The sequence below is a fragment of the Scyliorhinus torazame genome, chromosome 11 (genome assembly GCF_047496885.1).
Source record: "Scyliorhinus torazame isolate Kashiwa2021f chromosome 11, sScyTor2.1, whole genome shotgun sequence".
Classification (NCBI taxonomy): Eukaryota; Metazoa; Chordata; class Chondrichthyes; order Carcharhiniformes; family Scyliorhinidae; genus Scyliorhinus; species Scyliorhinus torazame.
The window spans coordinates 233,191,521-233,216,842 of NC_092717.1; the positions used below are offsets into that span (position 1 = coordinate 233,191,521).

The following is a 25,322-nucleotide window of genomic DNA, read 5'->3' on the forward strand; positions in this document are numbered from 1 at the left end:
ACTCAGTTTAACATCAGGTGCTAAGTAAGGTTTCAGAAACAATATGCAGGGAAAAAACAAGTCAACAAGCACTTGAAGAGGACAGTGGGATTTTAGGGTATATATGTGTTTGGGAATACACTCCTGCTGGTTCCGTGCCACGTGATGTGTATTGACATCAGAAAAGTGTTTGCACAGGCTTTGAGCTGATCGCCATCCAGATTGCATGAGCAACACTCTTAATAAACCTCTCATTGTGTTTTAAAAGAATCCATACCTTTTCTCCTTGCAGAAACAAAGAAATCTAACAGGAGAGGAAACTGGCGATGAGGATTGAGGCAAGATAAATCGCTGGAAATTGCCTTTACAACCATCAGATGTGATCCTAAGGAAAGGATCTTACTATTAAAAGGATGCATTATGGTGACAGTGGAAGCAAATAGGCAGATGGCAAAGTTGCCTCTTTGCGTTGTCCGCAGAAACTTTCCTGCTCTATTTGGCAAAGCTTGATTGGAAAAGATTAGGCTTAACTAGGACACAGCAAATCAACTAGGGTATTCGAAGAACAACTTGGTACAACTTCTGAAGAAGTACGAGAAGTTGTTGGAAGATTCACGAGGCTCTATGACAGGAATTGAAATACACCTAAAAATCAAACCAGACAGTACACCCAAATGTTTCAAAGCTAGAACCATACCATATTCCATCAAGCCAAAATTTGAAGAAGAACAAGATGGATTGGTAAGGACAAGAGTCATTGAATCTGGTGCTACAAGTGATTAGGTGACACCAATCATTCCTGTATTAAAATGGAATAGTTCAGTGAGAATTTGTGGAGATTTTAAACTACTATTAGCCCAGTTTTGTGCCCAGGCTATTATCCACTGCTGCTAATGGAAGGCTTGGTTGCTGAACTTGCTAGAGGATAGAAATTCAGTAATGCTGGATCTTTGCAGGAGGGTTTCCTGAAACAATATGTTGACAGGCCAACAAGAGGCGAGGCCACGTTGGATTTGGTTATGGGTAATGAACCAGGCCAGGTGTTGGATTTGGAGGTAGGAGAGCACTTTGGGGACAGTGACCACAATTCGGTGACGTTTACGTTAATGATGGAAAGGGATAAGTATACACCGCAGGGCAAGAGTTATAGCTGGGGGAAGGGCAATTATGATGCCATTAAACGTGACTTGGGGGGGATAAGGTGGAGAAGTAGGCTGCAAGTGTTGGGCACACTGGATAAGTGGGGCTTGTTCAAGGATCAGCTACTGCGTGTTCTTGATAAGTATGTACCGGTCAGACAGGGAGGAAGGCGTCGAGCGAGGGAACCGTGGTTTACCAAGGAAGTGGAATCTCTTGTTAAGAGGAAGAAGGAGGCCTATGTGAAGATGAAGTGTGAAGTTTCGGTTGGGGCGATGGATAGTTACAAGGTAGCGAGGAAGGATCTAAAGAGAGAGCTAAGACGAGCAAGGAGGGGACATGAGAAGTATTTGGCAGGAAGGATCAAGGAAAACCCAAAAGCTTTCTATAGGTATGTCAGGAATAAGCGAATGACTAGGGAAAGAGTAGGACCAGTCAAGGACAGGGATGGGAAATTGTGTGTGGAGTCTGAAGAGATAGGCGAGATACTAAATGAATATTTTTCGTCAGTATTCACTCAGGAAAAAGATAATGTTGTGGAGGAGAATGCTGAGCCCCAGGCTAATAGAATAGATGGCATTGAGGTACGTAGGGAAGAGGTGTTGGCAATTCTGGACAGGCTGAAAATAGATAAGTCCCCGGGAACTGATGGGATTTATCCTAGGATTCTATGGGAGGCCAGGGAAGAGATTGCTGGACCTTTGGCTTTGATTTTTATGTCATCATTGGCTACAGGAATAGTGCCAGAGGACTGGAGGACAGCAAATGTGGTCCCTTTGTTCAAAAAGGGGAGCAGAGACAACCCCGGCAACTATAGGCCGGTGAGCCTCACGTCTGTAGTGGGTAAAGTCTTGGAGGGGATTATAAGAGACAAGATTTATAATCATCTAGATAGGAATAATATGATCAGGGATAGTCAGCATGGCTTTGTGAAGGGTAGGTCATGCCTCACAAACCTTATTGAGTTCTTTGAGAAGGTGACTGAACAGGTAGACGAGGGTAGAGCAGTTGATGTGGTGTATATGGATTTCAGCAAAGCGTTTGATATGGTTCCCCACGGTAGGCTATTGCAAAAAATACGGAGGCTGGGGATTGAGGGTGATTTAGAGATGTGGATCAGAAATTGGCTAGCTGAAAGAAGACAGAGGGTGGTGGTTGATGGGAAATGTTCAGAATGGAGTACAGTCACAAGTGGAGTACCACAAGGATCTGTTCTGGGGCCGTTGCTGTTTGTCATTTTTATCAATGACCTAGAGGAAGGCGCAGAAGGGTGGGTGAGTAAATTTGCAGACGATACTAAAGTCGGTGGTGTTGTCGATAGTGTGGAAGGATGTAGCAGATTACAGAGGGATATAGATAAGCTGCAGAGCTGGGCCGAGAGGTGGCAAATGGAGTTTAATGTAGAGAAGTGTGAGGTGATTCACTTTGGAAGGAATAACAGGAATGCGGAATATTTGGCTAATGGTAAAGTTCTTGAAAGTGTGGATGAGCAGAGGGATCTAGGTGTCCATGTACATAGATCCCTGAAAGTTGCCACCCAGGTTGATAGGGTTGTGAAGAAGGCCTATGGAGTGTTGGCCTTTATTGGTAGAGGGATTGAGTTCCGGAGTCGGGAGGTCATGTTGCAGCTGTACAGAACTCTGGTACGGCCGCATTTGGAGTATTGCGTACAGTTCTGGTCACCGCATTATAGGAAGGACGTGGAGGCTTTGGAGCGGGTGCAGAGGAGATTTACCAGGATGTTGCCTGGTATGGAGGGAAAATCTTATGAGGAAAGGCTGATGGACTTGAGGTTGTTTTCGTTGGAGAGAAGAAGGTTAAGAGGAGACTTAATAGAGGCATACAAAATGATCAGGGGGTTGGATAGGGTGGACAGTGAGAGCCTTCTCCCGCGGATGGATATGGCTGGCACGAGGGGACATAACTTTAAACTGAGGGGTAATAGATATAGGACAGAGGTCAGAGGTAGGTTCTTTACGCAAAGAGTAGTGAGGCCGTGGAATGCCCTACCTGCTACAGTGGTGAACTCGCCAACATTGAGGGCATTTAAAAGTTTATTGGATAAACATATGGATGATAATGGCATAGTGTAGGTTGGATGGCTTTTGTTTCGGTGCAACATCGTGGGCCGAAGGGCCTGTACTGCGCTGTATTGTTCTATGTTCTATGTTCTATGTTCTATATCTTTCCAGGGCAGCACGGTAGCATTGTGGACAGCACAATTGCTTCACAGCTCCAAGGTCCCAGGTTTGATTCTGTCTTGGGTCACTGTCTGTGCGGAGTCTGCACATCCTCCCCGTGTGTTCGTGGGTTTCCTCCGGGTGCTCCGGTTTCCTCCCACAGTCCAAAGATGTGCAGGTTAGGTGGATTGGCCATGATAAATTGCCCTTAGTGTCCAAAATTGCCCTTAGTGTTGGGTGGGGTTACTGGGTTATGGGGATAGGGTGGAGGTGTTGACCTTGGGTAGGGTGCTCTTTCCAAGAGCCGGTGCAGACTCGATGGGCTGAATGGCCTCCTTCTGCACTGTAAATTCTATGAATATCTGCTGATGAACATGGCTGCTGAATCACAGCCACTACGCGCCATTGAGGCCAGTTTAGCTCAGTTGGCCGGACAGCTGGTTTGTGATGCAGAACAAGGCCAACAGCATAGGTTCAATTCCCATAACTGCTGAGGTTATTCACGAACATCAACCTTGCCCTCGGAACACTGCACGTGCTACCATGCAAAGTTCACTGGCTATGCTGTTATTTAAGAGGAAACTACGAACACAGTTTGATTTGTTAACTCCACCTGATACTTTAGAGATTGCCAAATGACAACAAGCATCAATTGCTCGGCGGGGGAAAATCTCCAAAAGGCGAGTATCTAACGAGGGCGAGAGAGTGCTAGCTGGGAGTTACATCAATGAGAAATGGGTACCTGCTATGGTCTTCGCAAAGACAGGTCCAATATCATACACCTTACAGATGGACAGTGAAACAGTTTGGCGGTGTCATGCTGATCAATTACTTGCTGCATGAAGGAAGTTTCAGAAACATCTCAAGAGGTTAGAACATAGAACATAGAACATACAGTGCAGAAGGAGGCCTTTCGGCCCATCGAGTCTGCACCGACCCACTTAAGCCCTCACTTCCACCCCATCCCCGTAACCCTATAACACCTCCCAACCTTTTCTTGGTCACTCAGGGCAATTTATCATGGCCAATCCACCTAACCTGCACGCCTTTGGACTGTGGGAGGAAACCGGAGCGCCCGGAGGAAACCCACGCAGGCACGGGGAGAACGTGCAGACTCCGCACAGACAGTGACCCAGCGGGGAATCGAACCCGGGACCCTGGCGCTGTGAAGCCACAGTGCTATCCACTTGTGCTACCGTTCTACCTTTAGAAGATCTGGAGAGCTGTACTTTGGAACAGAGACCAGAGACATTGACGAGTTCAGATTCTGTTTCTGAGGACTTTCAATGCCTATTGTGACAGATACTGAAATAGCTACTCAGGAAGTACCACCTACAGAAAGGAATGAGGACAATTCTGAGGTCAGGAGCAGCCGTGTTCAAGAATACTGAATTCTACCAAAAAGGACGTCCATCACAGAGACTGTCTTATTGAATTGTAAATATGTATAGAAATAGCAGATCAGGGGACCTGTTGTATACATGTTAATTGTTGTCATGACACTAATGAAGTAAAGCGAGAGGGGTTGTTATGTATCTGGGAATACATTCCTGCTGGTTTGCACCATGTGCTGTGCAGTGACATCAGGAGAATGTTTGTGCGAGGTTTGGGCAGACCACCATCCGGATTGTATTGAGCAACACCCTTAATAAACCTCTCATCGTGGTTTACAAGAATCCAGGGTGTGGGCACCTCCCTATCTCTCTCTCTGCAGCAAGAAACAAATATAACACATACATCAATCAATAATCGTAGCAATACAGGTTAATAAGACCAATAAAAATCAAAGTACTGGGATTTATTCTTAGAGGATCCGAGTTCAACAGTGGAGCAATTACGTCAATCTTGGTCAGATCACAGTGAGAGCACTGTGCACAGTTCCAGTCTCCATATTAGAGGAGATAGAGGTTTTGGAGAAATTACTTGAATGTTGCCGGTCCATCAGGTCATACATATCAGGAAAGATTGAACAGACTCAGAGCTCTTTCGTCCAGAAAATGGAAGGCACGGGATGACGTTAAAGACCCAAGGGGCTTTCAGATTATAATAGGGTAGAACAGGTTAGAGAGAGGGCAAATGTTTTCATTGACAGATGAGAGCAGAAAAAGGAGGCGTCAATATATAAGTTGGTCAACAATGGGCGGGATTCTTCGAAAACCGGCGGGGCGGGCAACTCCGGGGCGAAGGAGTGGCGTGAACCACTCCGGCGTCGGGCCATCCCAAAGTTGCGGAATCCTCCGTACCTTCAGGTGCTAGGCCGGCGCCGGAGTGGTTTGTGCCGTGCCGGCCGGCGGGGAAGGGGCTTGGCGCCATGCCAACCGGTGCCGAAGGGCCTCTGCCAGCCGGCACGAGTCGGCGCATGCGCGGGAGCGCCAGCGTGTGCTCAGGGGGATTCTTCTCCGCCCCAACTATCGCGGAATGTTACAGCGGCCGACATGGAGGAATAGAGTGCCCCCACGCCACAGGCCGACCTGCGGATCGGTGGGCCCCGATCGCGGGCCAGGCCACCATGGGGGCACCCCCCGGGGCCAGATCCCACCCCCCGAGGACCACAGAGGCCGCCCGTGGAGCCAGGTCCGTACCTGTCGTAACATATGCCGGCGGGACCGGCTGAAAACGGGCAGCCAGTCGGCCCATCGCGGGCCGGTGAATCGCCCCCGCCCCCGATTCCCGCCCCCGCCAAGTACCCGGCGCCGGAGAATTCGTCACCTGGCGGGGGCGGGATTCACGCCGCCCCCCCCCCCCCCCCCCTGGCGATTCTCCGACCCGGCGGGTGGTCGGAGAATCCCGCCCAATGAATCCACAAAGAAATTTGGGAAAATCTTCTTTACCCAGAGAGTGGTTGGAATGTGGAACTTGCCGTCATGTGGAGTTGTGAAGCAAAATAGCAGCCTTAAACGTAAGCAAGGTAACTAGCAGAGCTAGACAGGAACAGGAAGTTTTTTAATGAGCGAGGATGAAGGAGGGCACGCGAGGTTCATGTTCGACATAAACAGAGACATGGGTCTTTTGAGTCGAATGCCTTGTTGCAGCGTCAACCTAGTGAGAAATGGCAGGTGAGAGGTTTCACGGCTGACACTTCTCCAATGTAACATGTCAGCACAGCAAAGCAGCGAAACCTCGGGGACTGCATCCCACACTATCTTTGAACCCTTTTGACATTTCAACGCAAAACGATGACGGTTCGCACAGACCTGATCTCAAGTTGCCTTTAAAATCTATCCGTAAGTAACTGCACCACAGAGAAATTGTATTGCTTATTCTGCACTGGATTTTAGCTTTGATCACCTCACCGGGTGCACTGTGTGTTCACTGCCACTCTTTACTGTCTATATGCATCCATAAATAAAACTGCACCTGCAACAGATCGGAGCTTGCTGGGGCAGTAAAATATTCTCAGTTGCTTCCATCGATGGACACCGTAAGAAACCTAATTTGCAATGTAAGTTAGTAAAACGCTCGTCAGAATTAAAATAAAGGCCAACAGCTAGTCTGTATGTGGAGTCCCACATCACCTCTGTTGTTGAGCTGCTGAAGCGAATAGCATGGATAAGACCATAAGTCATAGGAGTAGGATTAGGCCACTCGGCCCATTGAGCCTGCATGCCATTCAATCATGGCAGATGTTTTTCTCATCCCCATTCTCCTGCCTTTCCCCATAACCCCTGATCCCCTTATTAATCAAGAACCTATCTATCTCTGTCTTAAAGACACTCAGTGATTTGGCCTCCACAGCCTTCTGTGGCAAAGAGTTCCACAGATTCACCACCCTCTGGCTGAAGAAATTCCTCCTCATCTCTGTATTAAAGGATCGTCCCTTTCGTCTGAGATTGTGTCCTCTGCTTCTAGGTTTTCCTACAAGTGGAAACATCCTCTCCACGTCCACTCTAACCAGGCCTCACAGTATCCTGTAAGTTTCAATAAGATTCCCCCCTCATCCTTCTAACGTCCAATGAGTAATGATCTTCCAGATCATTAATGTATATTGTGAAAAGTTGTGGTCCCAGCACAGCCCCCTGAGGCACACCACTAGCCACCGGCTGCCATCCTGAAAAAGATCCCTTTATCCCCACTCTCTGCCTTCTGCCAGTCAGCCAATCCTCCATTCATGCCAGGATCTTATCCTTAACACCATGGGCTCTTAAACGTATTTAACAGTCTCCGATGCGGCACCTTGTCAAAGGCCTTCTGGAAATCTAAATAAATCACATCCACTGGTTCTCCTTTGTCTAACTTCCTTGTTAACTCCTCAAAAATCCTAACAGATTTGTCAGACATGACCTCACTATGACGAAGCTGTGCTGACTCAGTCTTATTTTATCATGTACTCCGCAATCTCATCTTTAATAATGGACTCTAAACTCTTACCAATGACCGAAGTCAGGCTAACCGGCCTATAATTTCCCGTCTTCTGCCTCCCTCCCTTCTTAAACAATGGTGTTACATTAGCCACTTTCCAGTCCTCTGGGACCCTTCCTGCCTCCAGTGATTCCTGAAAGATCACCACCAATGCCTCCACAATTTCCTCAGCTATCTCTTTTAGAACCCTGGGGTATAGTCCATCCATAAGTGATTTATCCACTTTCAGACCTTTCAGTTTCCCCAGACCCTTCTCCTTAGTGATGGCCACTGCACTCACCTTTGCCCCCTGGTTCTCCTGGAGCTCTGGCATCCCACTGGTGTCTTCCACTGTGAAGACTGATGCAAAGTAACTATTCAGTTCCTCTGCCATTTCTTTGTTTCTATTATTACTTCTCCAGCCACATTTTCTGGTGGTCCAATGTCTATTTTTGCTTCTCTGTCTCCTTTTATATATTGAAAAAAACTCTTCCTATCTTCTTTTATATTATTAGCTAGCTTGCACTCATATTTCATCTTCTCCCCCCTCATTGCTCTTTTGGTTGTCCTTTGCGCGCTTTTAAAGGCTTCCCAATCCTCTGGCCACCCACTAATACTTGCCACTTTGTATGCTTTTTCTTCTGCTTTAATGCTATCCTTGACTCCCTCGTCAGCCATGAATGCTTTGTCCTTCCCTTAGCATGTTTCCGCATCCTTGGGATGAATTTCTGCTGTCCCTCCCGAATAAGCACCCAAAACTCCTGCCATTGCTGTTCCACTGTCTTCCCTGCTAGGCAGCCTGCTAGCTCAATCGGTGGAGCATGGGACTCTTAATCCCAGAGTCGTGGGTTCGAGCCCCACGTTGGCCGCTTCAGTTTCTTCAATCTGAGAATATTGTGTCAACTGTTATGGGTGGCATGGTAGCACAGTGGTTAGCACTATTGCTTCACCGCTCCCAGGGTCCCAGGTTTGCGACTGTCTGTGTGGAGTCTGCACTTTCTCCCTGTGTCTGCGTGGGTTTCCTCCGGGTGCTCTGGTTTCCTCCTACAGTCCAAAGGCATGCTGTGAGGTAATTTGGACATTCTGAATTCTCCCTGTGTTCCCGAACAGGTGCCAGAATGTGGCGACTAGGGACTTTTCACAGCAACTTCATTGCGGTGTTAATGTAAGCCAACTTGTGGCAATAAAGATTATTATTCGGCACCTCTTCCAATCAACTCTGGCCAGCTCCTCCCTCATGTCTTTGTAGTTACCCTTATTTAATTATAATACCGTTACTTCTGATTCCAGCTTCTCCCTCTCAAACTGCAGGGTAAATTCTATCATGTTGTGGTCACTGCTCCCTAAGGGTTCCTTCACCTTAAGTTCCCAAATCAAGTCTGTCTCATTACCCATCAGCAAATCCAGAATTCCTGTTCCCTAGTAGGCTCTGTCATAAGCTGCTCCAAAAGAAATCTCTTCGACATTCCACAAATTCCTTTTCTTGGGATCCACTACCAACCTTATTTTTCCAGTCCACCTGCAGATTGAAGTCTCCCATGATTATTGTGATATTGCCTTTTTTAGATGTCTTTTCTATCTCCTGATTTATTTTCTGCCTCACATCCTGACTACTCCTCGGGGGCCTGTACATAATTCCCATCAGGGTCTTTTTACCTTTGAGACTCCTCAACTCTACCCACAGCGATTCTGTGCCTTCTGATCAGATATCGCTCCTTTCTATCGATTTAACTTCATTCTTTACTAGCAATGCAACCCCGCCCCCTTTGCCCATCTGCCTGTCCTTTCGATAGGACACATATCCTTGTATATTTAGATTCCAGCCCTGATCCCCTTGCAGCCACATCCCTGTGATGCCCACAACATGGTACCGGCCAATTTCAATGTGCGCAACAAGCTCATTTACCTTGTTCCGTATACTGCGCGCATTCAGGTACAACACCCTCAGTCCTGTATTGACCATCTCCCTTCTCACACTTGTCACCTTTTTTGCTCTGCCTGAGGGAGATGTTGTTCACTTATTTTTGTTCTCTATCTTCCCTTTAGTTATTACACCTTCTAAGCTAACACTCTGTTTCCCACCCCCTTGCCATCCTAGTTTAAATCCTCTCGAGTGACTCCAGCAAACCTCCCAGCCAGGATATTGGTGCCCCTCCAGTTTAGATGCAACATGTCCTTCTTGTACAGGTCCCACCTGCCCCGGAAGAAATCCCAATGTTCCAGGAATCTGAAGTAATGAGGGCTAAAAGAATAGAAGGGTGTGTTGATACGATGAGATGGGGAAAGAAAGGAGACTCACATGGATTGTAAACACGAACGTGGATCTGTTAGGCTGACAGGCCTGTTTCTGTGCTGTACTTGCAATATAATGTTATTAACATAGAATTTACAGTGCAGAAGGAGGCCAGAAAGCCTTTGACACGGTGCCACACAAAAGGTTGTTGCATAAGATAAAGATGCATGTCATTAAGGGGAAAGTAGTAGCATGGATAGAGGATTGGTTAATTAATAGAAAGCAAAGAGTGGGGATTAATAGGTGTTTCTCTGGTTGGCAATCAGTAGCTAGTGGTGTCCCTCAGGGATCAGTGTTGGGCCCACAACTGTTCACAATTTACATAGATGATTTGGAGTTGGGGACCAAGGGCAATGTGTCCAGGTTTGCAGACGACACTAAGATAAGTGGTAAAGCAAAAAGTGCAGAGGATACTGGAAGTCTGCAGAGGGATTTGGATAGGCTAAGTGAATGGGCTAGGGTCTGGCAGATGGAATACAATGTTGACAAATGTGAGGTTATCCATTTTGGTAGGAATAACAGCAAAAGGGATTATTATTTAAATGATAAAATATTAAAACATCCTGCTGTGCAGAGAGACCTGGGTGTGCTAGTGCATGAGTCGCAAAAAGTTGGTTTACAGGTGCAACAGGTGATTAAGAAGGCAAATGGAATGTTGTCCTTCATTGCTAGAGGGATGGAGTTTAAGACTAGGGAGGTTCTGCTGCAATTGTATAAGGTGTTAGTGAGGCCACACCTGGGGTATTGTGTTCAGTTTTGGTCTCCTTACTTGAGAAAGGACGTACTGGCACTGGAGGGTGTGCAGAGGAGATTCACTAGGTTAATCCCAGAGCTGAAGGGGTTGGATTACGAGGAGAGGTTGAGTAGACTGGGACTGTACTCGTTGGAATTTAGAAGGATGAGGGGGGATCTTATAGAAACATATAAGATTATGAAGGGAATAGATAGGATAGATGCGGGCAGGTTGTTTCCACTGGCGGGTGAAAGCAGAACTAGGGGGCATAGCCTCAAAATAAGGGGAAGTTGGTTTAGGACTGAGTTTAGGAGGAACTTCTTCACCCATAGGGTTGTGAATCTATGGAATTCCTTGCCCAGTGAAGCAGTAGAGGCTCCTTCATTAAATGTTTTTAAGATAAAGATGGATAGTTTTTTGAAGAATAAAGGGATTAAGGGTTATGGTGTTCGGGCCAGAAAGTGGAGCTGAGTCTACAAAAGATCAGCAATGATCTCATTGAATGGTGGAGCAGGCTCGAGGGACCAGATGGCCTACTCCTGCTCCTAGTTCTTATGTTTCTTATGTTTAATTCGGCCCATCGAGTCTGCACCGGCTCTTGGAAAGAGCACCCTACCCAAGGTCAACACCTCTACCCTATCCCCATAACCCAGTAACCCCACCCAACACTAAGGGCAATTTTGGACACTAAGGGCAATTTATCATGGCCAATCCACCTAACCTGCACATCTTTGGACTGTGGGAGGAAACCCAAGCACCCGGAGGAAACCCACGCACACACGGGGAGGATGTGCAGACTCCGCACAGACAGTGACCCAAGCCGGAATCGACCCTGGGACCCTGGAGCTGTAAAGCAATTGTGCTGCCCCTCAGGGTTATAATGCAAAGATTGAAGGTGTTATTAAGCACGCTGATGTTATCTGCAACGGTATCCCATCTTGGAGCACCATTTCATCGGGGTGTATAGTTTTGTTTCGTTTTGATATGAGGAGTCAAGTAAACCCCAGTGAGAATAAAAAGCCCAGTCATGATGTAGCAATTAGTAAAGAGTACGGATTAAATTTAAAAAAAGTCAAATACACACAACCAGGACCATACTGTGCTCAGACAATTCAGTATATGAATTCTATATTTCTGAGGGGGCGGCACGGTGGCACAGTGGTTAGCACCGCTGCCTCACAGCGCCAGGGACCCAGGTTCAAATCCGGCCTCAGGTGACTTTCTGTGCGGAGTCTGCACGTCCTCCCCGTGTGTGCGTGGGTTCCCTCCTGGTGCCGGTTTCCTCCCACAGTCCAAAGATGTGCAAGTTCGGTGGATTGGCCATGATAAATTGTCCACGAGTGTCTGAAAGGTTAGGTAGGGTTAGAGGGAAAGGGGGGTGGTGTGGGCTAAATTAGGGTGCTCTTTCCAAGGGCGGTGTGGACTCAATGGGCCGAATGGCCTCCTTCTTCACTGTAGGGATTCTATGATTCTATGAATTACGAAACACACCCAGTTTACGTGGAATGCACCCCTTGTTCTAAAATATATCTATTATCCCTGAATCTCCACTTTCCTGAAACAACATCCACAGTAAATAATTACCAGTTTATGATTGCAGCTTATAATTCCCACACAATGCAAACCAATCAAATCTGGGAAACGTCTTTTCCTGGTACAGCGAAAATATTTAAACTCCCTTAACAAAGCCTTGGTTCTAAGATATAGGGCGGGGTTCTCCGACCCCCCACCGGGTCGGAGAATCGCCGGGGGTGGCGTGAATCCCGCCCCCTCCGGCTGCTGAATTCTCCGGCGCCAGGGATTTGGCGGGGGTGGGAATCGCGCCGCGCTAGTCAGCGGCCGCTGGCAGCGCCCCCCCCCCCGGCGATTCTCTGGCCCGCGATGGACATGAGTGGCCGCCCGTTTTCGGCTGGTCCCGCCGGAGTTGTTGCTAACTTTTGGTTGGTTCAATTGGCTCTGCTTTATAACCTTTGCTCTACAGTCGGCAGGTATCTTTATGATGCCGCCACGAGGTTCAAGTTCAAGTAATGATCAATAACTCAACACACCAATTAGTAAGATTCAAATCAAAACACATTTATTATACACAGTAAATCGCTACTCATGCATAAACTCTACTTTCTAGGCTATTTCTATAACTAACAGGCCTATACTTAGCTTCGGACTGGCCCACCAGATCAGGGGAACAAATGGCCTTTTGTTCAGGTCCTGAGTCTGCAGGATTCAAAAGCTGGTATGGACTGGTAGCTAGGAGCACCTATCTCATAGCGAGCGTTGACTTGAGACTTACTTGCTTGGAGGCCGCTGGACAGTTCATTCTCAGGGGTTGCTAGCGTTGCTGAGTGACCCTGTCAAGAAGGACGATTTGAACTTGGGGGCTTTACTTTATAGTCCCCAGGGGATTCCCGCTCTTCGGGGCGGACCCGTACCTGGTTTCAAGTGATTGGACTTCGTTCCAATTGCTTGGTTCGATTTCTCCAATACTGGAGCTGTTCCCTGATCGTTGGGCGGCCTTTAAGTATCCGTTAACCTCTTTTGTGTTGGCTCCTGCTGGCGCCGAAGAGTCTGGCTTGGCCTTGTTTACCTCAAAATGTTTTGATTGTTCCCGGGGATCGCTCATTACTATGTAGATGGCTGCTACATTACTATGCAGATGGCTGCTTGTATCGATGCTGTCTGGGTTTCTGCAGAGTCTAATTCACAGTAAACCTGGACCTGCTAGTTTTTGCCTGTGTTGGCTGAATTTACCTTCAGCCTTTGCGGTTCTCCATTTTAAGTCGGGAAGTGGCCAACTCAAGTGGCTACACATCCTCCTTGTGATCCTAACGCAAAGCGTGAAGGATCACATAACTGCATTGTCTTCATTCCCTGACCCAGCGAGCACTCATCAATGACCTCTACACTGACCATAACTATGCAAGAAAATTTTAACTAACATTCTAAATGGCGCTATGTCAAAACAGGGACATGCATTACAAAATAAGAAAAACGGTGCCTCTAACTGGCCTCACTAAACTACACTCACTCAAACATTCAATCATATTAACTTCCTTAATGATGCAAACAAAATCATAGCAGCATTATTCACATTTTTCCTGGCTTGGCAGTCAAGCTCAGGATTGTACAATCGCTCATGAAACACATTTCTTTCTTCACAAAAAGAACGCAAACGAATGTTCTTTATTATAGATCACGGGGGTCGGGGGTCTGGTCATAACCAAAAACAGGGGATCTTATCCTACATACCGGGGTGCGAGTGCGGTAGGCTCTCCTTCGCCATTTCCTCAGACAAATAGTCTGCACGATGCAGCAGAGTATCGCCAATACCAATAGGGATTCTAGCACGTAGGACAGGGAGTACCAGGTTATAAACCTGTCACACCAATTGGTGTGGTGTTGCTTGTGACTGGGCTCTGGGTACTATGGGGAAGTGAATCATTAACGGCTGGGGGGGGGGTTGGGGGTTCGCGTTCACGCGCAACCAAATGTTCATTAGGGTGATGAGCAACACAGAGGATGTCCTCATGGTTCTTCTTCTTTCTCTTCGTTTTGTCTCTTTTCCTGGAGTTTCTGGGATTCTGTGGGATCAAGCATAGTGTCTGTTACTATCTTGGTTTAATAGCTCGTCTGTTAGTATGTTTGTCCTTCAGTGCCAATTCTCCCGTTACAATTTGTCACCATGTGTGACTCCCTCATTTTTTTTTTTAAACCGAATATTCAGGACAAGACACACTTAAAAATACTGAAACAGTGCGAGCCATCTCGCAGACTATGCGATTTACCATCCAAATGTTTGAGGATGTAAATAGCATAGGGATGGCAACCTAAGGGTCCCCTGAAAACAAAACAAAACTTTTTGAACCAAAAGTGCCTAAATGAGGTGCATATGGGCCGCGACGGGTAAGATTTTGATGGAATCCCCGGGTAGGACGGCGACCAATGCCGTGTGTTCTCTACCCGAGCATAGCTGACCAGAGGGGGTCCTCAGGCAGGGCGGAGACCAATGCCGGTGGTCGTCGTGGGGCTACCTCTCGTGATTACCTTCGAATCAGGAGAGTAGTTATGATTGTTGTATGCCGACAGACTAGTTCCTCTGAACTATTGTCTTGGACAAACTTGTCTCTGTGGACAAACTAGTTCCTCTGAACTAGCGTCCGGGACAAACTAGTTTCCGTGGTGGTGGCGTGGGGCCGTGGAAAAAAAATTTCCCGGTCTTACATACAAGATTTAACAATACCACGACAAATAACATAAAATATGCTGCAAGTTCCATCAGAAAGGACACCGTTTTCTCCCAAGCGGTTCCTTTCTAAAACATCATCTGGACACCTCAGTTATCGGTTGCGAACAGGGTTGCAAAGGGGTTCTCGCTTTGGGAGTCAGACTCAAAGTCGTCATCTTCTCCCGGATGCCAAACTCTCGAATGTATAAGGGCGGATAGGGCTGCATGGTGTGATTTGGGATCCATCTCGTCATTCCGGACGCGTCTGAATGAATTGTCCCGGTGCCAAAAGGATGTGGCCAATTCTGTTGGAATGGAGTTGGGGTCGTCATTGTAGGTCGGTGGTCGGTGGTGGGGTTTCTTTAGGAAAGTGATCATGAGGGGATCACTCGAATCATGCTCAGATTCGCTGGGTGTGGGGCCTGATGTATGGGGGTAGTAGGGTGGCGTGCTGTGGCTATTGTCTGTGTCACAGTCGCTGCTTCAGCAGTCTGTGGGCGTTCTGGGGCGGAGTATAGTATAGTTCGGGGGTGGAGTCAGGGTTGAGTCCATGGCTGGGCTGGATGTGTTGGGGAGGGTAGGGTTACGTTGGCTGTGGGCGGGGCGTGGTCTGCTGCGTCAAGTATGGCGTGGTGTGTGTGGTTCGACTGTGGTCCATATGCCTTAAGCTGGTTAATATGGAACCACGCAGTCTTCCGTTGGGGAACTTTATTTTGTACAGGGAGGGGCTTACTTTGTCCGCAATGGAGTATGGACCCGAATACTTCGGTGACAGGAATGTGCTGGGGGTGTATATGGAGAGCATGACTTGCTGTCCTGCACTGAACTCAGTCGCATGCACTGTCTTGTCGAAACAGGCCTTGCTCTGTTTCTTTCGTCTGCCTAATCGTACCGCAGCTGCTAGCTGAGCCGTTTTAACATTCTCTACCAATTGTTCGACTGCTTTCTCGTGTGTGAGGGCCGTCAACTTGGAGCTGATCAAATCTAATCCCAATAAAAATTCTGTGCCTTTCATGGGGCGTCCGGTCATGAGGGTGTGTGGGGTGTAACCTGTAGATGTTGAAACTGTATTTCGCAAAAACATCAGCGCAAAAGGGAGGACTGAGTCCCAAGTGGTGTTGTTTTGCTGGACCATTTTTCAGATGGTGGATTTTAGAGTCCTATTCATGCGCTCCACGATACCACTTGACGGGGGTGGTATGCGATGTGGAATTTTTGGGTAATGCCAAATATCGTGAGGACGTTCTTCATGACACGTCCCGTAAAATGGGAACCTTGGTCGGATTCAATGCTGCGGGGGAGTCCCCATCTCGTAAAGATGTGGTGGGTTAAGATCTTGGCTGTGGTCTTTGCCGTGTTCGTTCTTGATGGGAATGCCTCTACCCATTTTGTAAACGTCTCTATCACAACGAGTACATACTTATAACCATTCCTGCAAGGGGGCAATGGTCCTATAAAATCAATCTGGAGGTTAGTCCAGGGGCCATTAACGGGGCGGGTGTGACTAAGGTGAGCTTTCTTGGCGTATCTGTCCGGATTGTTCGGGACACAGATAAGGCAATTCTCAACATAGTGCGTTACGTCTTCTTTTAAACTTGGCCACCAACAGAGCTGCCTGAGGTGGGCTGTAGTGGGGTCAATTCCCTGATGTCCATGACTGTCATGGAACGAACAAATGAGCTGATTTCTGTCCTGTTCAGGAACCACATAAAGGGTGTCTTTTAACACCACACCGTCATGTGTGGTCAGTGCATTTTTAAACCTATCATAGGGTGCTGTAAATTGTCCTTTCAAAATCTCCCTGAGATTGCTATCCTGCTTCTGAGCCTGCACTAAATCCTCGATATTAGTCTGCGAGACCTGAACTGCATTCACTGGTGCGCTTTCGGGGGGTGTCCAAAAATATCCGTGCCTGGAACCTGCTTTGGCCAGTGCATCGGCTTTCACATTTCCAGGGGGGGAGGAACAGGGGTGACTGCGAACTTTAACGATGCCGAATGTCCTGTTCTGGGCTTTTCCTAAAATGTGATGGAGCAATGGGGCTGAGGGGAAGGGTTTTCCGTCTGCGGAAACAAATCCTCTTGCTTGCCACAGGGGTAGGAATTCTGTAAGGCTGTTGCAGACAGAGAGGCTGTCCGAGTATATGTCTGCTGGGCTGGGGAAGGAATCTGGGTGTTCTACAATGTACGCCACGGCTGCTAGTTCTGCCGCCTGTGCGCCTAAGTGGCCTGGAAGTTTTATTGCGATTTCTTCCAGGGCGCGTCCCTGCGCGTCCTCGACATAAATGCCGCATCCTGTTATGCGCTTCCCTTCTAATATTGTGGCAGATCCGTCCACATATATTCTTATGGGTTCGCACGTGTCTGTGTGCTTGGGGCTCTGGGTTGGACTACCTATCTTTCTGGGGGGTGTTTTTGCAATAAAGGGGCCTGTGTTGTGTTGTGGTGAGATGATTTCACATTCATGGGGGGTGCCTGGGTACTGAAGATTATCTGCTAAGAAAGTGTGGGTCTTGGTCCTTTTAACAGTGATGTCCCATCCCTGCAAAAGAAGGGTCCATCTGGCTGCTCTTATTTGACTGACTGTACCTCCCTTAAGTCATCCATCCAGTAAAAGTTGGGTGGAGGTGTGTTCCGTCAGGATTGTGCTGGGGTTCAGTCCGGTTATGTACGAAAAATATTGTACTGCCCAAAAAACTGCATGATGTGGAGATGCCGGCGTTGGACTGGGGTGAGCACAGTACGAAGTCTTACAACACCAGGTTAAAGTCCAACAGGTTTGTTTCGATGTCACTCGCTTTCGGAGCGCTGCTCCTTCCTCAGGTGAAAAAAAACTGCAAGCAGGTGCCTTTCACAGGCTGAAAATCCCTGCTCCACAGCATCTAAGACTCTGGAGGCGTAAGCCACGGGCCTTAACTGTTTGTGCCATTCCTGGAGGAGCACGGCCGAAAGGGTGTGGTCTGTGTTTGCTACCTCTATCGCATAGGGGAAGAGTGGGTCTGGAACTTGTAGTGCGGGGGCTGCTATGAGTGTTCTTTTCAAAGAGTCCACAGCATCCATATGCTGCGGAAGCCATTCCCAGGGGGCTCCTTTCTTTAGGAGGTCTGAGAGGGGTGCTGCCTTGCTGGCGAAACCGTCAATGTGGTTTCGGCAGTAGCCAACCAGTCCTAAAAACGACCGGAGGGCTGAAACGTTCTGGGGAAGGGGTAATTTGGCAATTGAGTCAATCCTTTTATGCCCGATCTCACGTTTACCGTGCGTGATAATTGTACCCAAATATATCACCTTGTTTTCCAAAATCTGGGCCTTTTTGGGGTTGACTTTACAACCAATTGAATGTAAGAGTTCCAGGAGTTCGGCCAGAAGCTCGATGTGCTCTGCCTTGGTGTCTGTCTGCAGTAGTAGGTCATCCACATACTGGACCAGACATTCGGGGCGAGAAAATTTTGACAAACCATTTGCCAGCTGTCGGTGGAAATGGAGGGGGAGTTGTGGAATCCTTGTGGAAGGCATGTCCACGTGTACTGTTGGTTTTTAAAGGTGAAGGCAAATTTGTACTGGCACGCCTTTGCCAATGGAATGGACCAGAATCCATTACTGATGTCCAAAACCGTAAAGAATCGGGAATTGAGTCCCTGCTTGAGCATGGTCTCGGGACTTGTGGCTACCGTGGGAGCTGTTGCGGGGGTGACTTTGTTGAGCTCCCGGTAATCGATGGTCAGTCGCCATGATCCATCGGGCTTTCTCACTGGCCAAATCGGGGCATTATTAGTGGAGGCTACTGATCTGAGTACGCCTTGCTCTAATAAGCTGTCGATAACTTTTGCGATTTCTCCCTCTGCTTCTTGGGGAAATCCGTATTGCTTTTGGGGTCTAGGGTCAGGTCCTGTGATTTGAACGGAACCAGTCATCCGACCACAGTCGTGTTTGTAGGTCGCGAATGCTGTCCTGTGCTTCTGCAGAACTGCCCTAACCTGCTTGTCTGTGCTAATCGTGGGCGGGTCAAACCAAAATTCGTCGACTGCGCTAATCTTGTTGGCGTATTCTCCTATGGTGAGCGTTGCGGAGGCTCTTGCGGATTTTGCCATTCTCCAGACACATTGGTTGACTGGATCAAAGGACAGGTTGTGGGAATTCATAAAATTGATGCCAAAAATGTGTTCTGCTGTGTGGGGCAGGTCGACTAAGACTACGGGGTGCTTGGTGGTGATGATGCCGATTTGAATGGGTACAGGGGCTGTGATGTGTCCCTGCTGTGAGTGGCCTGTGAAGCCGCTGAGGGTGATGGTGGCTGTAGTGGGCCACGTGTCTTTCTGGAACATGGTGGAGGAATTGATTGTGGTGCAGGACCCTCCTGTGTCCCAGAAAAACTCGATGGGCTGTTCCCGTATCTTTGCTGCAACTACTGGTCGGCTGGACCTATCCCAAAGGGTGTCGCAGACCCAACTAGGGGAGCCCGAACACCGTCAGTCCATTCCGTTAACATCCGTCTGATCTGAACGGGTGCCCACACTATGTATGGGCTCTGTTCTATTCTTATTCAGAGTGCCTGCCTGCTGGGTTCTCTGTGGCTTTCGTGGGGCGTTGCATTCTCTTGCAAAGTGTCCTAACTGTCCACAGTTGTAACACTCCTGTGGCTTTTGTGGGGGGCTGTTCCTGCCTTCATTTACCCATGCGGGGTTCTGATGTGCCTTAACTGTGTGTATGTCTGCTTCTGCCTGCTGTTCTTCGGGAGTTTTATTCCTGGCTTTGTTTTGAACAGATTGCTCCCAGGTGCGGGACAATCTTTTTACAACCCATTTCTCATTATGAGCCTCCTCTGAGGGATCATAATTCACACAAGCTTTTTGTCCTGTTTCTGTGGCATGGGAGATAAGGGTGCGGGTCCATTTGGCCATGTTGTCTGGGGACAAATGGGCGCGGTCTAAGTCTCCGAAAACTGCTGCGAAATGGATCCACAGGCGTCCAGCAAATGCTGTGGGGTGCTCGGTTTTCTTTTGCTTGCACTTATTGAGGCCTTCTACGGGGTCACCCCTGTTATACCCGATCGTGTCTAGGATCGCGGTATGCATTTCTGCAAGGGTGCCTCCTCCTACATTCTGTGGGTCGGGAAGGGCTGCTACGACCGAAGGGTCTAAGCTCAAAACTGTGAGCTTCACGTGCTCACGCTCATCCAGGCCGTACATGGTAGCCTGCTGTTTTACTCTGGCAAAGAAGTGGTGGGGGTCTGAGGTGGGGAGGAACGGTTTGATTTTGTCGCACACGTCCCGTAATTGGGTCACTGTTAAGGGGGTGGTGTACAGAAATTCCGTGTCGTCCGATGTGGCTGTGCGGTGGGTGGTGACTGGATTCATTGGAGCCTGAGCTATCTGCTCTGCGGGGGGTTGGGGCGCTTTTCTCTTCTGGGGCTTTCCTTGCGCACATGTTCCCTGAACATATCTCTGCGCTGTCTCACTCAATTCTTCCCAATCAGGGCAGTCTTCCTCATCTAACTGTGATCCAAAGCTTTCCTGGAACCTTTTTTGAACTGAAAGCAGAGATTGCAGTTCTGCAATCTGCTTCCGGCACTTTGCGTAGTCTAATGAGCTTTGTGGCTGTTTAGCACAGGACTAAATCGCTGGCTTTGAAAGCAGACCAAGGCAGGCCAGCAGCACGGTTCGATTCCCGTAACAGCCTCCCCGAACAGGCGCCGGAATGTGGCGACTAGGGGCTTTTCATAGTAACTTCATTTGAAGTCTACTTGTGACAATAAGCGATTTTCATTTCATTTCATTTCATTTTTGTCTTTGCCCCGTGGTGGTAGTATGGAGTGCTCTTAATGCTGCCTTCAGGTCACTACACTGCCTCTGCAATGTCTCTACCTGTTTCTCCGTTTCCTCTCATACCAGGACTGCATGTTGCGTGTCCTGATAGGCCTTTTCGTACTGAGATTGGAAGCTGCTTAGGTGTGCCAGACAAGACTGGTGTGCCATCTTGGCATCATCCACCTCTCCGTCCTTTGCTGCTAACTTGCTCCTTAATTCTACATTCTCTTTCTCTACCTCACTGACATCGACCTTGCTCTTTCGATGTATGCCTTCTATCTCTTTTCGGAGCGTCCTAACGACCTCCTCTGTGCCTCGCAATTGTGCCAAACAGGACACGATTGCCATCGGCTTGCGAGCTTTTCCTAAGCTCTTCTTGTGAATCTCACTCAGGTTCTCCCACCAAGTATGTCTTATACTCCCGGGACCTGTTTCCTCATTGTTACAGAATTCGCTCCAAAGGGGCCATCCTTTCCCTTTGAGGCACTTTCTGATTTCCTCTTCCCAAACGGGACACTGTCCTACTCTACTGCTGGTCACTGCGACCACAAATTCTTCGGGGTTCATGAGGCGTTGCATTGCCTGCATTGCCATCTTTCTTATCTGAATGCTTCCCTTGAAATTTGGAACAAGGGGTATTAAGGCGGTGCTGTAATTACGGGTACGGTTTTCGCTATTTTCCGGAATACAAACTCCCGACAGTTTTGTCGCAACAAAAAAAATCTATCAGTGTTACCTTATTGCCCTGTTAGTTACGCATGCATTAACACACTTCCGAATTATGAGGATTGATCAGAACTGCTTGAACACTTGTGGTTTTTCTGTTCCCAATTGGATTTCTAATTCAAATTTTTGGGTTCTCCCGGAGTGGTTAAGCCATTTCTAGATCGAGTCCCGTCAGGATGTCGCCAGTAATATGTTGCTAACTTTTGGTTGGTTCAATTGGCTCTGCTTTATAACCTTTGCTCTACAGTCGGCAGGTATCTTTATGATACCGCGACGAGGTTCAAGTTCAAGTAATGATCAATAACTCAACACACCAATTAGTAAGATTCAAATCAAAACACATTTATTATACACAGTAAATCGCTATTCATGCATAAACTCTACTTTCTAGGCTATTTCTATAACTAACAGGCCTATACTTAGCTTCGGACTGGCCCACCAGGTCTGGGGAACAAATCGCCTTTCCTTCAGGTCCTGAGTCTGTGGGATTCAAAAGCTGGTATGGACTGGTAGCTAGGAGCGCCTATCTCATAGCGAGCATTGACTTGAGACTTACCTGCTTGGAGGCCGCTGGACAGTTCACTCTCAGGGGTTGCTTCGTGTTGCTGAGTGACCCTGTCAAGAAGGACGATTTGAACTTGGGGGCTTTACTTTATAGTCCCCAAGGACTTCCCGCCCTTTGGGGCGGACCCCGTACCTGGTTTCAAGTGATTGGACTTCGTTCCAATTGCTTGGTTCGATTTCTCCAATACTGGAGCTGTTCCCTGATCGTTGGGTGGGCTTTAAGTGTCCATTAACCTCTTTTGTGTTGGCTCCTGCTGGCGCCGAAGAGTCTGGCTTGGCCTTGTTTACCTCAAAATGTTTTGATTGTTCCCGGGGATCGCTCATTACTATGTAGATGGCTGCTACATTACTATGCAGATGGCTGCTTGTATCGATGCTGTCTGGGTTTCTGCAGAATCTAAAACTTGCACCTGCTAGTTTTTGCCTGTGTTGGCTGAATTTCCCTTCAGCCTTTGCGGTTCTCCATTTTAAGTCGGGAAGTGGCCAACTCAGGTGGCTACAGCTTAGAGTAGGTAGTTACCGGTGGGACCTGGCTGCGCGGGCGGCCTCCAGGGACCTCGGGGGGGACGCGGGGGGATCTGGCCCCGGGAGGTGCCCACGGTGGCCTGGCCCACGATCGGGGCCCACCAATCCGCGGGCGGGCCTGTGCCGTGGGGCACTCTATTCTTCCGCGTCAGCCGCTGTGGTCCTCCACCATGGCCAATGCGGAGACGAACCCCCCTACCCATGTGCTGGGATAACGTCAGCACACGCTGGCGCTCCCGCACATGCGCCAACTCGTGGCAGCCAGCAGAGGCCTTTCGGTGCCGGTTGGCGTGGCGCCAAGCCCCTTCTCCACCGGCCGGCGCGGCGCAAACCACCCGGCGCCGGCCTAGCCCCTGAAGGTGTGGAGGATTCCAAACCTTTGGGGCGGCCCGACACCAGAGTGTTTCACGCCACTCCTTGGCGCTGGAGTTGCCCGTCCCGCCGATTCCCGCAGAATCCTGCCCATAGAGTCTGTTAGATGTAAAACTAGCCTGCAGGCGGCTAGATGTAAACAGGCCTCCCTGCCTCTGAGGGTGCTGGCAATTACACCATTGTTCCCCTTTGATTCTGCATTTTGTGTATTTGGGTGTCTGCCCCTCTCCCATTCCTTGAATTTCACTGACCTCCCAATCGTCTAGATAAGCTGTTTCTACTAATGGAATCCAGTAATAGAATCATACCTGATTCTATCTCAATGTCTACTCACCTTGTCACTGGGAAAGACGTATCTCATCCAGCCTTTTGAATGCTAGCTGCTGCTGTCGCTAGGCACATTTCTACCTGTTACTGGTGTCATGTAAGTGTCCCTTTAAGAAAGGTTTAGTCTCTTATCATGTGACTTGTAGCACAGTGGGTTATGACTGTGAGGTCAGAGGGGGTTTCAGTTTGACTGCTTTGGTCTCAGAAGGAGAAAGAAGCCTGTATTTTCTCTGTTTTAATTTTGAAGAGCTGTTCCAGTAAAAAGCCCATTGGTTGTGGCTAACTGCCTTGGTAACTTTAGAGATATAGTTGCTTTCCGGAAGGACTTTTGAATCTGTTGGCTGGGACTGGATCAGAATTTCAGGAAAATGACCAGTCCCATTCAAGTGAGAATGCAGTGTGCTGGGCCATGTCCTTGAACAGGGGTTTTGGTTGAATTGGATTTTGTTATTGAATTGGAACAGCTAAGGGGGAATTCATTAAGTGTTATATACATAGATCACTGTAGCTGTGCGGTGTCTTTATGTTTGAAAATGATAAAAATTCTTGCTGTGTTTATATATATATGTTAACTACATTCTTAGAATAAACCTTATTTTGATTAAAGTGTCGAGGGAGTCTGATGAATCAAACCTGAAGTGAAGGCTCTTGTGCTCATCCTAGCCAAACTCAACGTAAAGGTTATAGGTCAGGTGAACTTCATAATACACTTTGGAGTTTCTAAGCCCTGGCCCATAACGCTGAGCAGATTATATTTGATTATGTCTTGTTAGATTTGTGTTACCGCTGTTACGAGGCAAATCTTTGACAAAGGCAAGGGAAACAAATAGGGCCACAGGATAACAAAATGTGTAACAATGTTAAAAAGACAAGTCTAAAGGCATTGAGCCAGATTCCCTCCCCCACTGCCCTGTGGAGGGCAGCTCCCCAGTGGCCGGAGGCAGACCGTCCGGACCCGCCGTTTCCAATGGGGTTTCAAGTTGAATGCACCCCCCATCGGCGCAAAACCCGAGATGGGTGTGTGCCGTCGGCTGGACCATAAAATCCCGCCAGTGTGAACGGCCAAAAAATCCCTTCCAACGTATCTGAATGCATGGAGCATTCGCAATAGGGTAAATAAATGAGTAGGACAGACAAATGTAAATGGAGACCATGTGATTGTGGAGGCATAACTGTTCAAGGGTGTTCTAGGCGAGAACTGAATATACAACTGTGTGCGATATTTAGGAAGGACAGGCAAAAGCGGAAAAGGAGGTGGGGTGGCATTGTTAGAAAAACTATCTAGCATTCACTCCAGGCTTGCATCCGCCAAAGGAAAAACCGGAGAATTTTCACCGACGGGATTTCCCATTGAGATTGTCCGCGACCCCCACCAATGAGGTAATGGGGCTTTCACCACGAAAGTTCGAGAACGTCATTAGCAACTTTTACATTTACATGCCATCCCTGTTACATCATCCCCCCCCCCCCCCCATGGAGAGATTTAGTCACCACCACAACCCCCCCCCCCCCCCCCCCCCCCCACCCCGTCCCTCCCCCACCCCGCTTGGCATGACATCACTTTGATGGGGCTTAGAACAGGATTTGACAAGCAGGGACCTGCCGAACAGAGCCCGTCAGGGGCACACGGGCAGGTACAGCCCCCATGGTGCAGAGGGCCATGCCCGAGCAGTACCCTGGCAGTGTCTAGGCACCGTGCCCAGGCACTGCCCCCTGGCACCATGGACATAAACATGGCAGGAAAACATGGCAAGGCAGCTGGCAGTGTACCCTTTGCTTTTCCTTTCAGAGACAGCACTTCATCAGAAAATTCCACGTTTGGCAGCATTTCCCCCAATCCTGGCAACTCCACCGGCCAGGAAACCAAGGGCAGTACAGGGAAACAACATGGATGGTCCCCAAGTTGCCTTCCAAGTCACAGACCATATAGTGTCCCACCTTCTGCACTGTAAATTCTATGATTCTATGATCTCCTTCTCAAGGGCAACTGGGGATGGCCAATAAATGCTGCCCTGGCCAGTGACAATCTCAAACTGAGAATGGATAAGGTTTTTTTAAAAATGGCAGAGAAAGGGACCGTGATTTCCCTTCCACGGAACGGTGCTCGGGATTTTTGGAGATTC

General features: G+C 48.3%; 1 protein-coding gene and 1 non-coding gene across 2 annotated transcripts in view; both read left to right on the forward strand.

The window, feature by feature from the left end:
• LOC140385854 (cadherin-7-like) overlaps window positions 1-25,322 on the forward strand; it is a 451,440-nt gene that overhangs the window by 162,980 nt on the left and 263,138 nt on the right. The gene's annotated exons all lie outside the window — the stretch shown is intronic.
• Window positions 8,431-8,503, forward strand: trnak-cuu (transfer RNA lysine (anticodon CUU)). Its single transcript has one exon. It is a non-coding gene; the product is annotated as a tRNA-Lys (tRNA).